The following is a 17,046-nucleotide window of genomic DNA, read 5'->3' as shown; positions in this document are numbered from 1 at the left end:
GGAAGAAAGTTTAGAGTTATACAAGAGGAAAACATGAGGAGAATTGTGAATATGATGGTGATGCTATTTATGCTTGTGCTTGTTGTAGCACCATATCCTTCCCTTTCGCGGATGGCGACACCCCAAGATTGCGTTGTGGAATGTGATGCGTATTGTCAGGAACGTTGGAAGGGTGATAATCGTAATTTGAGTCGTTGTTATGCTAATTGTAAGAAGTTATGCAGAGCCTCTGTCACAGATGTCATCTATGGTTGTATTCAGAGTCCATGTCGACCAGTTTTGTTTCAGGTACTAATTAAAACCATTGAGTTCATATTTCATTCCTTAGGATATAATATATATATATATTTAATTCTAATGGATGTTATTAACTTGCAGGTGTGAATGAAGCAAAAGACCATATCGATACCTGCTACAGCTTTTGCAAGAATAAGAATTATTAGCATGTACTAGACTTCAAATGAAATGAAAGAAAAAAAATAATATGAAAGTTGTGAACAGTGTTTACTTATTGCATTCAGCTATAAAGTTGTCAGAAAAATTGTTATCCTCTGGTGCAACCTTCATCAAGTAAACAAATTTGATATGCTATTGGTACAATTAAGAAAAATAAAAAGGCTTGATGTTAAAGGAATGATGTAACAAAACAAAAACCTTTTTTCTTTTCTTTTCAAACGGTAAGGACAAAACTAAAACTTGATATATAACAAAGAATTTAAAGAGCATAAAAATTACATGTTACATTCTAGGAGTTAGCACCTAGTGTCACGCCCCAAACCCCAGAGGGTTCAAAGCGTGAGAAAGACATCTCAAGTACCTGTAAATTTTTGCTTTTCGACAATTCAATCCACATAAATCCTATCAAGTATCAACATCAAGAATTATCTTAATAATTTCATTGAATATACTCTCAAAGTAAGTCAGAGCTCTAAGCATTAATTACAAAAACTATTGGCCACAAAAGAATAGAGGTCTGAATAATAATTATATTTCAACAGCTTGTCTCATCAGTGGGAAACATAGTCACAACTACTATAATATACAAAAGAATGAGTCAAGCCTATTCTAAAATGTACATCATCAAATAAACTCTATTACAAAAGTTCAGCCTCCATCAGTAGTTAGTCTAACTACTATTAGCCACCAAAAGCTGTCTCAAAATATTGTTGCCTACTCTGAAAAGTTTATAAAAATAATGGAATGAGACAAGCCCCAGTAAGTAGCATCATTAATGGGGGTGGGGGAAATACAAGTTCCAACTTCAATAATAATAATATGACAAGAATGGTTAAATAATGAAATACCAAATTTCTCTAAGTAACTACCTTGAAACAATATACTATATTCTGTGAGCACTAACAATATAAATTCCAAAGCCATAATATCTAATATAAGACAAATTATCACAATAATATTCCACACTACCACATAGATCGGTCAGGGGATCCAACCATTCACAACTAGCATGATATTGTCCTCTCTGGTATGCAGACTCTTGGCCCCATGGACAACAGCCTCACCCATACCCTCAAGGTTTTCCTCTATCCCCATGGGCAGCAGAGAGAGCGCGTCAAATAGGACCTCTCTTGCATGTGGTCTTTTGGCCCCATGGACAGCAGCCTCACCCACACACAATTAAGGAACCTCTTCCCCCCATGGACAGCAGGGAAGAACGCGTCGTCCAAAATGAAAGGGCATTGACCTAGATTTGATTCCGTTGTCACAAAGACTACGAAAACCAAATCGGGTGATCACTAGGAAATCACACACGGCATGGTGTTAAAACTACTTAATGCTCACAAGTTACATTACTTTGAAACACATAGTTTATATCCAAGTAGTTTTAGAAAAACCTTAAATAATCTACTTCCACCAAGTTTGTAAGGTTTTCAACTTCATTCTTGCCACAAAGATTTTTTATTAATTTTTCAAGTACTAAGACAAGATAAGCATCTTTAAATTTTCTATTATACCATGGAATCCATAATTTCCTTATCAAAGATTAAATAAAAGATGCTCATTTTTTCATATCAACAATTCATGCATTTCCCCAAATGCAATACCAAATATGATGCATTTTCATATATAATAATATGTAATAGGGTCACAACACAACAATTTTAAGAAAACATATATCCATATATAATTTTTCAAAATGTGTTTGACCCAAGAACATCATTTATGAAATATGGTTATTTTTCTAAAAATATCCCATTAAGAAGCTACTTACCTCGCAACCATAAAAGCCTAACTCTCCAAGCTCCAAGGAGATTAGCTAGAACCTAAACAATTATCAAGTAAACCTATCACAATAAGTACAAAACTTGAAATTATATCTAACCAAAATTTAGGATTTGCCAAATAAACACTTAATTAGGCAAGCCTACTATTTAACCTCATCAAAAATAATATATACCATTCACAAGGTTTCTCAACAAATTTATTCACAAGGTATCAACTCCAATTTATAAAGTTAACCCACTTCATAATATCTCCAACATTATGACTAATTTTCATAAGATTTACACTACATCATTAAGAGACCCATGTAGGCAAAAATCAACATATCCTCCTAGACAAGAAATTTAGAATTTCACTAACTCCAAATAAACCCAATGACAATGGCAAAAATTAATTTTACCAACCATCATACATTATAACTTAAAACCCCTAAATTTTTCCACCATACATAAACCTTGAATAGCCATTATAGCACAAAAAATATATATACCCACTCATAAAAAATTCCACCAATACAAAACCCATACATAAAAACACATAAATATCACTTCCAATGCACATAAATCACATGGGTATCATTATCAAAACTTAGATAAAACTATCCTCAAGCAAAAGTGTAAAACCCATCAAAAGATTAGAAATTTTTACCTCAAATAAAATGATGAAGATGCTTATGGGTTCCTAAGAATTTTTCTGGTGATATTGCCAGAAAAATGATAGTGAGATGGTGTGTTTTGGAGAGGAGGCCGGCGGGTGAGGTGAGGAATGAGTGGGTTTAAGTGAAGAGAAAAGAAAGAAAAAAAGAAAGAGAGAAGGAAATGTGAGAGCCAGCCAAAAGAGTAAGAGATAAGAGAAAAAATTGAGTGGTGGGGAGTGATGGGTAGTGGGGTTAGGTGGGGGCACGTGGGAGGGCCAAAAAATCTGACCTCTCCCATATATATATATTTTTTTTTTAAACTGACAAGGACATGACACCTAGGATTGCTTAGCTAGAGTTAACACCCCGTGAAATAGAGAATCTTGGAGTCAACACCAAATCGTTAGAAAAATGATCCCATCTTATTTAAATTCTCGAATTTTCTTCAATTTTCTGATAGTTTGGTGAATGGATAGGAACAAGGTTTGATGCTTATGCATTTCTAACATACTTGGACACAAAACTTGAGATGGAGAAGAGGCTAGCCATTGAATAAAGGAAGTAGATCATGTGTATGAGAGGTTACATAAGAATGGCAACAAGTCGAGTTCAGGGCGGGTTTTTTTTATGTCCAAACCCGACCACGGGCCCGCCCCAAAAACCTGAACCCCCCCTGTTTAATAAACGGGTTTTTTTTTTTAAACCCCAAACCCACCCCACCCCTCCATGCCCCTAAATTTTTTTTTTTTTTCAATTTTCTGTTTAAGGGCTTGAACTAGGGGCCAAATCTCAATAAAAAATAAAAATAAAAAAATTCTGTTTTCTTCATTTTCAACTACAAACACAACTATACTGTCTACACAAATTAACAATACAGAAAATAAAAAATGCTAATTATTTTTTGCAATGAGAGAAAAAAAACCAAAAAAAAAAAATCTTGAGTCACGGTGACAAAGGGTGAGGTGTGGCGTCAGTGGCAAGGTGGAGATGCAGCTAAGAGTGAGAGTGGCGTTGAAGGCGAGGTGGAGACACTGCTAGGATGTGTGCCCTTAAATCCTATTGTATGATGCTATGCATGACATTATGTATGACTTAATATTGTGATTAATAAAGTTGTTTTATTATTATCTAAAATAATGGTAACATGAAAATTTAGACATTATCATATAGTCCATGAGATGCATAGTATGTGATTTACTTAATTTAGTTACAAAACATATAAATCACAAGTTCTTTGTAAACTCAGAATTATAGTTCGTAGTCAGTGATGAAATTAGGTGTTTCATCTACGAAGGTTATAACATATCAACTAAGATGATTTGTCTTGATCATGGAAGTGGAGACTTCTAGTTGATATGTTGATACATTTTAAGAGCTAAGACATATTGAATTGGACCGCTGTGAGATTTATTATTTTTCTAACAACTATCAAATGAATAATAAATCTTACGACTTCTATTTACATGAACTCTTAATCCTAAGAGAATAATGGACTTGATCATAAAGTGTAGGTTGCTTTGATATATCAAGAGTGAGATCTAAAATTATAATCAAAATCTTAGTATGTTGGACAACCACATTTAGTGTTGATGGAACATATATTCTCAAGATGGAATTCATAGTCTCTTAATGGAAATATAAAATATTCCCTTGAGATAAGTTTAATGAGTTTGGTTATTCAAAGTGTTAGGCCTAACCACTTTAGTAAGGAATTACCAAAGTATATATTTATGAAATTGGATTTCATAAATATATGATGAATAACTTAAAGGATTAAACAAGGTACTTAAGAATTAAGATGTAGTAATCTTTAAAGTGGCAGCCTACATTCAAGACTTTGTATTACTAAGAATATTTTATGAAGAGATTGCATGTACAATAAAATCTTGGGATATAATTTATAAATAAGGCCTAGAGTGAAACTATATATATAGTGGTATTAAATATAGTTATTGGTCCCTTTTGGTCCTACTTCAAGACACACACTTAATCCCAATTAGAATAGCCCAAAAAGCTGGCCTAATTAGATAATCAGTTAAATACAAGGGAAAAAAGATACAGAATTTTATGAGAGATACTATTGGGAAATGGTGTGTATGTGTAAGAGAAAGTCACTCTCTTATTCTCCCTTGAATTGATTAAGAGACCACACTTCTTAGGCGTTAGTGGAATTGGAATGGGAATGGGAATGGAAATTAAAAGTGTTCCTAAATGCTTCTGATATTTAGTTTTGAATTTCACCATACCAAGGTATGCTCTCTTGTTCTTAAATTCTGAAATTTACATAGTTCATGTTATCAATTGTGAATGAAGTAGATCCGTTAGTTTTTCGCTACGTATATTTTGTATGAGAGACAAACCATGTTTTACCAACTAACGCAACTGAGACTGGAGGTGGGGTGGAGGGTGCTGCCAAGAGTGAAAGTGACTGAGTGAGAGAGATTGAGGGTGAGGGAGGCCGGAATGGCTAGGACTAACTGAGAGAGAGAGAGAGAGAGGGGCGGCTACTGTGCTAAAGTGAAGAGAAAAAATGAAAAATGTGAGATTAGGGTTTCAAAATATGAAACACACACACACACACACACACACACACACACACACACATATATATATATATACTTGGATTTTTTTAATATTATATACATACGAGTCGGGTTCATGTGGGTTTGACTAATACTCGCACTCGACTTGAACCTGATACCAGTTGGGTTTTTAAAATCCATACCTGCCCCATTTGCTTCGTGGATTGGGTAAACCCTGCCTCATTAAGGTAGGGTCAGGCCCGGTACTTGTAGGTCGAGCAAATTTTACCATTCAAAAGGTTACAAGCACTTGAGGTGAGTTTCTAAAGAATTAATTGCATCATATCCTTGAGGTTTAGATCTTCTCCCAGAGATTTGACATTTTCCTGATCAGAGTGTTGAAGTTCATGTTGGAAAATGGGGATGGTTGCTATATATTCACTTGAGAAAGTATATAGGCATAAGTTTCGTGTCACAATTATTTTTATTATTCAAACATGTACAATTGTGAGTTGTGAAGAAAAAAAAAAAGATGGCTTGAAAATGATGGTTCATCGATCACAATCATACATATGATCAAGTTGTGGTAAAAATTGTAGCAAATCACGTGGTCATAAAGGATTTGTGTTTATTTTAAGCTCAAATATCTATGCCTTGCAAGAAGATAATAGGGAAATAGATTATTTTAATTTAAGGAATAAATATTCTTCAAGAATAATTACTATTTGTAATGAAGATGCAACTAAATATTCAAATACCTATTTCACATGAATAACTATTCCATTATAGGATCTACTATAGTGTACCAAACGTACCCTAAATTAAATATCATAATATAATAAATGATGCATAGACAATATGTACTAATTATGTATTAAAATACAAAATTTTAATAAATGATTAAAATAAATTAAATTTAGAACTTAACTTTTTCGTATATGATATGATAGATTAGATTAGACATTCAGGTTTAACCATAGACACAGACACCACAAAATATTTCATTATCACTAAACTATCACTTAAACCCCAAAAATATAGACATATTCACATTTAAATGCGTTGCATATATATATATATATATATATATATATATTGATAGACACAATAAAATTTCAAACCTACGACTTCGGTTCTATAATGATTGTTTTCACACGAGCAGCAAGTGAAAGATCCAAAATTTAAGTCCAAATTGTTGTCTATCGTGATGCAAAGGTTTGAAAATTGTTTTGGATGATTGAAGAATGATGAAGTCTTGGCCTTAGAGACTTTTAGTATTTTCTCTCTCTAGGAACATTAAGTGTTAATAATTAATCGGTTTTATTGTTTTTAAAATTTTTATTTTAATGAGTTTGTTAGTGGAACGATGACTTGGCATAATTTTGGACCCTTAAATTGGAAAATTGAAAGTTCACTTGGTGTGTAAAACACTAGTGAATGTTTAGACCTCCAATTTCAAAATTACCAACACAAGCTTATACTTAAACAATGTATGTGCAGAATGATGAATTTAAGCTATATCCAAACAAGCAAACTACTCTAAGCCATAATTTAATCACAACACAACAATAATTAAAAGCAAAGAGTAAGGGATAGAGTGAAGCAAACGCAAGATAACACTGACACGTGTTATTGAAGAGGAAACCACAGAACTCGATGAAAAACCTCTCTGCCACGCTCCGAGCGGTGAAATGATCCACTAGAAAATCCATTGGGATACATGAATAGCAATAGACCCTCCAAGCTTCTTACTCCAATAGGATTAGGCCTAACCTTGTCTTCTTTAACTTATCGGATTCCACAATAAGTCTATTGCATCAACCATAGTGGATTGGTTCTCTCTTGAACTGCTTCCCAAGCACCAAAAACCTTCTCACTGATATGAATGTGGTGAGGTAAGGATTTGGCTAAAGATCCTCTCAAGGGTATGACAATGGAGAGGGTGAGAGTAAAGGAATTTAGAGAATCAAATGTATAAGATTGTGGATAAATCAATCTTGTTGTTCTCTAGGGTTTATCTCTCAAAATTCTCTTTGGAAGCTTTTTACATTTTGTGGGTATAAGAATATTTATAGTAGGGTATGAAAATGAAGGTGAAAAGTCATTTTTCTGCAAAACGAGGTGCACTGGTGAGCCACTAGCAACTGGGACAAGTCGCAAGTTCCAGTCGGCAGTTAACAAAATGTTAGACTATACTTTTTGTTCAGTAGTGATCTAGCTATCCTGACCCTTCAACTTCTTGCATGCTTCACACGTGTGCTTGGATTCTGGCGAGTCACCACTCATGAGTCAGTCGCGAGAAGCCTCTTAATGCACACAACTTGATCAAATCTTCACACTCTCTCACACACAGCCCTTGCATTATTCCCACCTAAATACAGAGTTTCTAAATGCTGAATTCCAAGCAAATTTAGCACAAAATAAAGCCAACACAAAGTTGGATAAATTCAACCTTACAAAAATAAAGGTTAAGATTTAAAGAACTCTATGTTGTAGAGTACTCCAAGAGCACTAGCAATAGTGTTGTAAAATAGCTATATTGCTATTTTTAACACCACTATTACTTAAAATACATGCTACAACAATGGTGCTATAGCTAATATATATATATATATATATATATATATATATATATTATTAAACTCTCTCTCTTCTCTCATTAAATAAATATTTTATCCTTTCTTTCTTTCTCTCTCTCTCATTTTTTTTCTCTCTCCCTCATCGCCGAGACCCATCTCGCCCAATCCTCCACGCTGCCAACCCACCTCCCCACGCCATCGAACCACCTCCATGCAGCTATGGCTTCTTTCATCAAGGCCTCTTCTTCACCGTCCGATCGGTTTTCCAAGGTTGTTTTTCATTATTACTTCACTACATCACCGTTTTTGTTTTTGTTTTTGTTTTTTTTTTTTTTTGTTGAGATTCAGCCTTTTCTGTTTTTGAAATTTGTTGATTTTTTGTTCTACTTTGTTGTTTTTCTAATTGGAAATGTAATTTAGTTATGGAGTTTGGTTGCCAAGAAAATTTTCTGAAATGAAAGAAATAAATTTTTTTTTTTTTGTTATTAGCAACTTCATCACTCAAGCACCACAAGGAGTAAAAACCAGGTCAATTTGGCTGAGTTTCAAATATGAGTTTGATTAGATTTTAAGATCACATATTTCTATATGTGTGTGTGTGTGTGTGTGTGTGTGTGTATCAGAGCTTGATTTCATTGTTCTTCTTTTAACTAGTTTTTTTTTTTTTTTTTTTTTTTTTTTTTTTTTTTTTTTTTTTTTTTTTTTTGCTGAGGCGTTTCGTTGGTGAGAAAATGTTGCAAAATGAAGGAAATCATTATTAAAAGGAAACTTTATTACAATAAAAAATATCAAAATCACTTCAATTTGCCCAAGTTAGCTTGAATTTGATTTTCTTTGGTGGAGATTTATGTGGTGGTTTTTGGCTAATTTGGATTTTTGGCAGTGGTTGTGAGTGGTTGTTTTTGGCTTGCTAGTTGTTGTTGGGTGGTTGTTCTTGGTTGGCAGTGGTTGTGTATTGTGTCATTGATCGGTTTGGGGTGTTTTTTTGGTTGTGGGATGTATTATTGTAGTAGATATATTATTTTATTGTGATACTTATATTATTTTATTGTGCTAAAAGCTAAAATAAATCCATTGTTGCTGAATATTTTGTAAAATGAGTAGGTAAAATAGATAAAGTAGTTTTTTGTGGTACCAAATAGCTAAAAAAAATAGCTACACTGCTGTGGATGCTCTAAGAACTCTAGAGAATCTTGAACCAATTTTTTTTAGGAGCGATTGTCCTATAACTTTTTTGGGATATTTTTTAGAGATAAATTTTGTAAGGATGTGGTGTAACACCAAGTTTTACCCCTCCAATCCCAACATGCTACATGATCTTATTACATATTTAAGAATAATTACAACTGTATCCAATAAATTCTAATACGAGTAGATAAATCCAAACAAATTAGGAGTTTATTGAGATGTTATTAGGTGTGATAGGATGTATTAAATTTTAAGTAAAATGGTGATGCGACATTCTCTTATTCGATGGTTTAAAACATGAGTTTTACAGTCCATTCTTACCAAATTCAGACTCTATTTTTATTAATTAGTCATTTAAAAATCTTTAATTATTTGAAGCTTTCTAATTATTGTGCTTTTAATAATCTGCATCACACTAGGAAAGTTTTTTCACTTTTAATTAGTCATTTAAGTTTCTATAATTATTGTACCTTTAAAGTACATGCATGTGGCAAAATTTTTAAATTTAGTTTAAAATAATCTACATGCACAAACTATTTTACAATATTTTTACAAACTAATGATGTGGCTAATTCTTATTTGTTTTCAACTTACCCTATTATTAAAATTATTTTTTTCACTTACTAATAATCACTTATCATATCAGTAGTTTGTAATAAAATATTATAAAATAGTTTGTAGCTCTAACATTATCCTTATTAATAATATCTCTAATATTCAAGAGCCCCCCCCCCCCCCAAAAAACATATGAAAGCTCGGATTTCTGTTACAAACACAAGAGCTGTTTAGACCCCGAAATAAAAAAATTATGGCTCGGTTGATTTTACTCTAACTTAAACTAAGTGCGGAAATAAGAGTAAATGAACAACAAACAATAAAATTAAAGTACAAGAGTAAGGGAAGAGAGATGCAAACACAAGATAACACGGCGATGTGTTATCGAAGAGGAAACCGAAGAACTTGGTGAAAAACCTCTCCGCCGCCCTCCGAGTGGTAAATCAATCCACCAAACAATAAGTTAGGATACATGAATGGCAAGAGGCCCTCCAAGCTTACTCTACCCAATGTACCTAAGCCCTCCAAGCTCCTACTCTAATAAGGCTTTTCGGAACCGTGTCTTGTCTAGCTTTCTGGATCCTGCAATACGCCTCGATTGCATCCACCAAGCCTCACCAGCTTCTTTTGGAAAATCTCTAAAGCTTCCCGAAATCCAAAACACTCTTTACACTCTGAAAATGTGTGGGTTGTGTTTGGGTACAAATCTTCTCTCGAGGTATGAAAATGGGAGAGGGAAAGAGAAAATGCTACAATGATTTCTCACTAAGGATGGGTTGCTCTCTCTCTCAAAGATGGGTGTCTGTGTTGTTGAAAACCTATTTAGGGTTTTTCTCTTTGAATGGTCTTTTTGTACTTTTGTGGGCAATGAGAGTATATATAGTATGGGTGAAGGGTAAGAAAGTCACATTTAAAAATCCTCTAGGCAGAGAGTTTCGCAGGTACCTCGCGGGAAGGCCTTACCCGCGAGACACTCGCGAAATCCTCCAAGCTGGCACGACTCTTCAGCTTCCAGTATGTGCTTCTCACATGGCTCTTTTGCGGGTTAACTTCTAGCGAGACAGTCACGAAATCTACTGATTCTTCATTTTATGCTTGATTCTTCACCAACTTAATACTAAACCCAACACAATAAAATCTCACAAAATATAAAGAACAAATTAAAGCAAATACAACACATTTTGTCATGGAATAAAGCCAACATAAAACATAGTTGTAAATCACAACTTTACAATCTCCCCCTTTAGCTATTATGTGACAAAACAGCCTATAACATACTCTAGACTTAAATGTGAGTTTGAGAACAATGGCAAAACTCACTCACACCTAAATCTAGAAGTTGTAAAGCACTTGGAACATATATACCTGTAACCTGAATCACTTGCACAAAACACATTAGACCCTCAAGGTAAAGAAAGTAATAAAATGACAAGTATAATGTAACAAATAAAATGTGATCAAGTAAACGTGATGTGAAACATATGAGCAACTTGATCATACACCAAACAGTCATATGGAAATGACTACAATGATCATATAGCGAAGCAAATGATCATCCGAACATGCTACCAATAAAGTACAATGGCAAATGATATATGCATGCCCAACACTCAACCAATGCAAAATACCAAAGGAATTGCATCAAGAATACAAGATCCAACAAGGGTACAAGAACACACAACCAATGCAAAAAACATAAGGTATTTGCATTAAGGATACAAGATCCAACAAGGGCAAAAGTGTGTTCCAACACATAAACATGAGGCAATGAGAGCAACAAAGAATAGATACTAAATGTAACTCAAAGCACCATAAAGCAAGGAGAAAACAAGCATAATATAAAGCAAACAAAACAAGGTTTTCTTAAAAAGGTTGTTTTCTCCCCCTTGGTATATGCATCTCCCCTATGGTTTTCTCCCCTTATGAATGTGTACGAGGTAGAATTTCTCCCCCTAAGAATGTGCACATAAGTCATATAGAAATGAAAAAATACACCGGTATACTTTGTCGTATACACTTCCCCTTTTTGTCACGAATAGACAAAATAATCAAGACGAAGAAGGGAAAGAAAAGAATATATGATCAAAGGATATAAGATGCATGGGGGGTGCAAGATGAATGAAAAAATGAAGCTCAAACAAAAGACAAAAACATGAAAAAAAATTCTACAAAGTATAAAGTAAACATGACATGCTAAGGATGATGGAACATAATATAGACTTAGGCATGACATAGACACAAGAACATGTTATATGTGCTTAAAGGGTTTAAAAAGACTTAACTAGCATGAGTAAATGCAAAACATGTCAGGTGCTAGAGTGTGTGCAGCAAAGGTGCATCTAGTGTGCATGTGAGATGCATGACCAATGCATGAAAGAGCACTCATAGGGCAAAGTTTATAAAACACACCACTAATGATCAAAACATGATAAACATGAATAATTATGGTGATTCCCAAAATTTGATACTCATCAAAGTTTAAAACAGCGAGAAAATGCCATTTAGGCATTTTATCAAACACTTAGAGTGCATACACTACACATGTATGTTAAACAATGCATGAACATATGAAAATCTTGCCTAAATACATGTTATTTTTGCCACAAGGGGCCAACATCCAAAGCAAATCAACATTTAAAACAAAACCCAATAAAAAAGATTGACAAAAAATAAGTTTTCCAACTCCCATTTGAGAAAATCCCAACTATGTACATAAACCCCCCCCCCCCCCAAAACATAATCTAAGGATCAAGATCAATGAAAAGAGTTAAAGAATACCTTAGAGTTGTTAATGGAATGAAAAACACTTGAATTTAGTTGGGTTTTGATGTAGAAACATTAAAATAGGGGTTTGGGAGAAGATGGGAGACATTTAAAACAAATGTCCCATGAAATGCCCTTTAAAAAGCTGATCTAGTGATTTTCGTGGGAAGCTAGAAATTTTCATTGGTTACATACGCGCGAAATTTCGCTAGTATCTCGTTGGTATTTCGCTGGTAAGCTTTACAAGCAAAACAGTTGCGAAACTCTCTGTTCAAATCTGAAAAACATGAGAATTGGACCCTTTAACTCGTGATTGAATTTACACATAAAATAAGTCACAAAAACACCCACAAAACATGTTTTTCACACAAAAACAACTTGAAAATTTTTGAAAAAGATGAGAGACACAAATCACTTTCAAAAAGCAAACAAAAAGAACAACAATCTTTTTGGTTTGATCCACATATGGTTGAGAACACACACATCACATTTGAACATGTACAATCACACAAATAAAATAAGCATTCATTGAACAATAGACTTGTGTGTTGTGTGTGTGTATCAAATGTGGAATAGTCCTTAGTCTAGAGTGAAGTTTCAATGATCAATTTAATCCAGTCATGCACAGCTAGTACTAAGTCAAGTGGACTATCTCAATTATAGAAATGAACATATATGATCTCTCACAAGAAAATGATTACAAATCTTTGAAGCTTTCCATTTGGCTTCTTTTCAAATAATAACATTTGATCATTTTTTAACAAATACATTTCATTTTGAGATCGATGCCTGAAATTTTTGATATTTCAATTTTGAGAATGAGCCTTTGGCTTTTTGAGACACCATATATTTCAATACAAGTCGCTTTCCCTTTTTCCTAGTTAAATACTAGTATGTGCGACGGCTTTTGTAGCTCAATATCTCTTTTCATTTTGAGATATACATTTGTTGAGCTCTTTGAGCAAAATCATAAAAATGTGGGAAAAGATATAGACACAAGTCTATGCATGTATCAAGACCAACAAGACTATTGACTAATCATTCATGACAAAATTGAAGATCGATTTACAAGAATCACACATAGATTTCAAGATTTTTCCCACAAAGATATATGTGCATACTAAAACAAGCTAAACTCGTAAATACACTATACCATTAGTACGAAGGTACTAGGCCAAACTCACATGTGATATGTGCTCAAACATATACGATCAAACTTTTTGAATTTTTCACTTTTTATGTATTTTTTGATTTTTACACACACAAAAACAAAAGCATAAAAGTAAGATCAAATGCAAAAACAACAAAAACAATGCATATAAAGAGATGCATGATGCACAAATGCATGACAATGAACCATCTAATGCATGAAGAGTCCTATAAAGATAGAAAGAATTAGATTAAGAACCAAAAGAGCATATACTCAACTATAGGAACCCTTCCTCATCCAAACAGAACGATTGTTTGGAATAAGTGTCTCATGAAAAGTGAGACGAGGGTTGGAAGAATGAGAACCGGAGATGCACATAGACAAGGAGGTAAGAACATCAAAAATTTTCTTCAACAACTTACAATTTTCCCCCAAAATCGATTTAGCTTTCATAGTACAACTTCCAAAAAGCTCAAGTTTCTCTTTTCTTTTAATTCTTTTAAGAGCTTGAAACTTAGAGCAATGAGTTCTAAGATGACCAATGGCACCACAATGGTGACAAACAATGTGTTTAGGTCCATTAGGCTTTTTGGGAAGAGATCTAGCAACATGGTTTTGTTCTCTCTTCAGCTTGGGACATCGAGGTCTTATATGACCGATCACACTACAATGGTGTCAAGTTGGAAGAAACTTAGATCCATCCAAAACTTTAGATTGAGACCTAAATGGAGGCTTTGGCTTAACAGCCTTTCTCTCCACTTTTTGGTTTCTTTTGTGTGGAGGAATGTACACTAATTTGTCTTTAGAGGTAGAACTCACACTAGGCACAAAATCTGGAATCACAACATGATTGCAACAAACAATTTCTTCATTTTTAGCAATAGGTTTAGTAATCAAACAATTGGCATGCATCTTAAGAAATTCATTTTCACATTTAAGATCATCAACTAGTTTGTTAGAAAAAACAAGTTTAACATCCAAGTTCATATTCAAACATTCAAACTCATTTAGTTTTTCAAGGGAATGTTCAAAACATTTCTTATACTTTTCAACCATGAAAGTTTAAAATGTGTATAAAACACCTATGAACATTTAGACCCCCAAATGATAAATTACCAATTCAAGCTTAATATCAAACAAAGTATGTGCGGAAAATGAATATAAGCTTATAACAGAACTGATAAACAATCTAAACCAAATAAAATCACATCCATAGCAGAAATTAAATGGCAAAGATTAAGGGAAGAGAGATGCAAACACATGGACAACACAACAAAGTGTTATCGAAGAGGAAACCGAAGCCCTCTGCATAAAACCTCTCCACCGCCCTCTAAGTGATCAATAATCCACTAAAGAATGTAGTTGGAATACATGGACAACAGAAGACCCTCCAAGCCTAATCTACCCAGTGTACCTAAGCCCTCCAAGCTCCTACTTCAACGAGGTTACGCCGAATCTATTTCTTCTTTAACTTACCAGATTCTGCTATCTCCCATAGCATCAACCAATATGAAATTGGTCCCTTCTTAACTGCTTCCCAAAGTACCAAATAGCCTTCTCACAGATATGGGTATGGTGAGAAAAGGTTTTGGTAATGTACCTCTCAAGGATGTAACAATGGAGAGGAAGAGAGTAGAGGAATTTGATGAGTCTCTATGTGAAGATTGTGGATAAGTCAATCTTGTTTTTCTCTAGGGTTTCTCTCTCAAAATTCTCTCTAGAAGCTCTCTACATTTCGTGGGTATAAGGGGTATTTATATTAGAGTGAGAATGGAATGTGAAGAGTCAGGATTTTCTAAACAATGCTGGCTGGCAACTTGGCCTCGCAACTTGATTGAGTTGTGAGTTCAAGCTACGAGCAAACAGAACAACCAGACTGGACTTTTGTCCTGTAGTGCTCCAGCTGGCATGACTGTTCGTCTTCTCTGCATGCTTCACTTGTGTGCATCATCTGGCAGCTTGCAAGCCGCGAGATCCAGCCACGAGTCCCAGCTTCATTGCACAGTCTTAAGCATTTCTTTACACGTTCTCACACACTACCCTTACATGATCCCACCTAAATACATGGTTTCTAAGTGCTGAATTACAAGCAAATTGGCACGGAATAAAGCCGACAAAATGGTTGATAAATTTCAACCTTACAAAACAATTTGTTGGATTCATTGAGCTTAGCAATCAAATAATGAAACTTGCTTAAATTCTTATGAAACTTCTTAGCTTCTTTCTTTGAGATTTTGATTTTCAAAATATCAACAATACCCAAAGATTCATGTAACATGGCATCAAAATCATGTGGATAAACACTTATAGAGGCATTTTCACAAACACATGGTATGTTACAATCAATATCATCCAAAACATTCATAGAAGCACACAAAACACTATCCATGGCAAAACACACAAAGGGGTCAAGGATCACACTTAGGTAATGAAACCAAAACAAGTGTACCTGCTCTAATATCAATTGAAAGTTCGGATTTGTGTTAAATATACAAGAGTTGTTTAGACTCCAAAATAAAATAAAAAAAATTATGGCTCAGTTGATTTTACTCTAACTTAAACTAAGTGCGGAAACAAGAGTAAATGAAGCGCAATCAATTGATACTACTCTAGTGCATAAACATGAATAACAAATAATAAAAGTAAAGTACAAGAGTAAGGGAAGAGAGATGTAAATACAAGATAACACGGCAATGTGTTATTGAAGAAGAAATCAAAGAACTCGGTGAAAAACCTCTTCGTCGCCCTCCAAGCAGTAAATTGATCCACCAGACAATAAGTTGGAATACACGAATAGCAAGAGACCCTCCAAGCCTAATCTACCCAATGTACCTAAACCTTCCAAACTCCTACTACAACAAGACTTCTCAGAACCGTATCTTGTCTAGTTTTTCGAATCCCGCAATACGCTCCGATTGCATCCGCCAAACCTCATTGGCTTCTTTTGGAAAATCTCCAAAACTTCCCAAACTCCAAAATACTCTATACGCTCTGAAAAGGTGTGGGTTGTGTTTGTGTACAAATCTCCTCTCAAGGTATGACAATGGGAGAGAGAAAGAGAAGAGGCTACAATGATTTCTCACTAAGGATGGGTAGCTGTCTTTTTAAAAGATGGGTGTGTGTGTTGTTGAAAACCTATATAGGGTTTTTCTCTCTGAATGGTCTCTTTGTACTTTTGTGGGTAATGAGGATATATATAGTATGAGTGAAGGGTAAGAAAGTCACACTTAAAAATCCTTCAGACAGAGAGTTTCGCGGGTATCTCGTGCGAAGGCCTTATCCATGAGACACTTGTAAAATCCTCTAGGCTGGCACGACTCTTCAGTTTCCAGCATGTGCTTCTCACGTGGCCCTTTCACAGGTTAGCTTCTAGCAAGACAGTTGCGAAATCCACTGATTCTTCATTTTATG

The 17,046-nt window shown here is 34.4% G+C and overlaps 1 long non-coding RNA gene across 1 annotated transcript; it reads right to left on the bottom strand.

Annotated features, from left to right (window-relative positions):
• Positions 1 to 893: 893 nt before the first annotated feature.
• Positions 894 to 3,107, bottom strand: LOC142637370 (uncharacterized). Its single transcript, XR_012844614.1, has 3 exons — positions 2,890 to 3,107; positions 2,231 to 2,282; positions 894 to 1,175 (listed from the first exon to the last, which is right to left on the bottom strand). It is a non-coding gene; the product is annotated as an uncharacterized LOC142637370 (long non-coding RNA).
• Positions 3,108 to 17,046: the final 13,939 nt, after the last annotated feature.

Source organism: Castanea sativa, chromosome 5 (genome assembly GCF_040712315.1).
Source record: "Castanea sativa cultivar Marrone di Chiusa Pesio chromosome 5, ASM4071231v1".
Taxonomy (NCBI): Eukaryota; Viridiplantae; Streptophyta; class Magnoliopsida; order Fagales; family Fagaceae; genus Castanea; species Castanea sativa.
The sequence above is the reverse complement of the archived record's forward strand: the minus strand, read 5'-3'. Positions and strand labels throughout refer to the sequence as shown.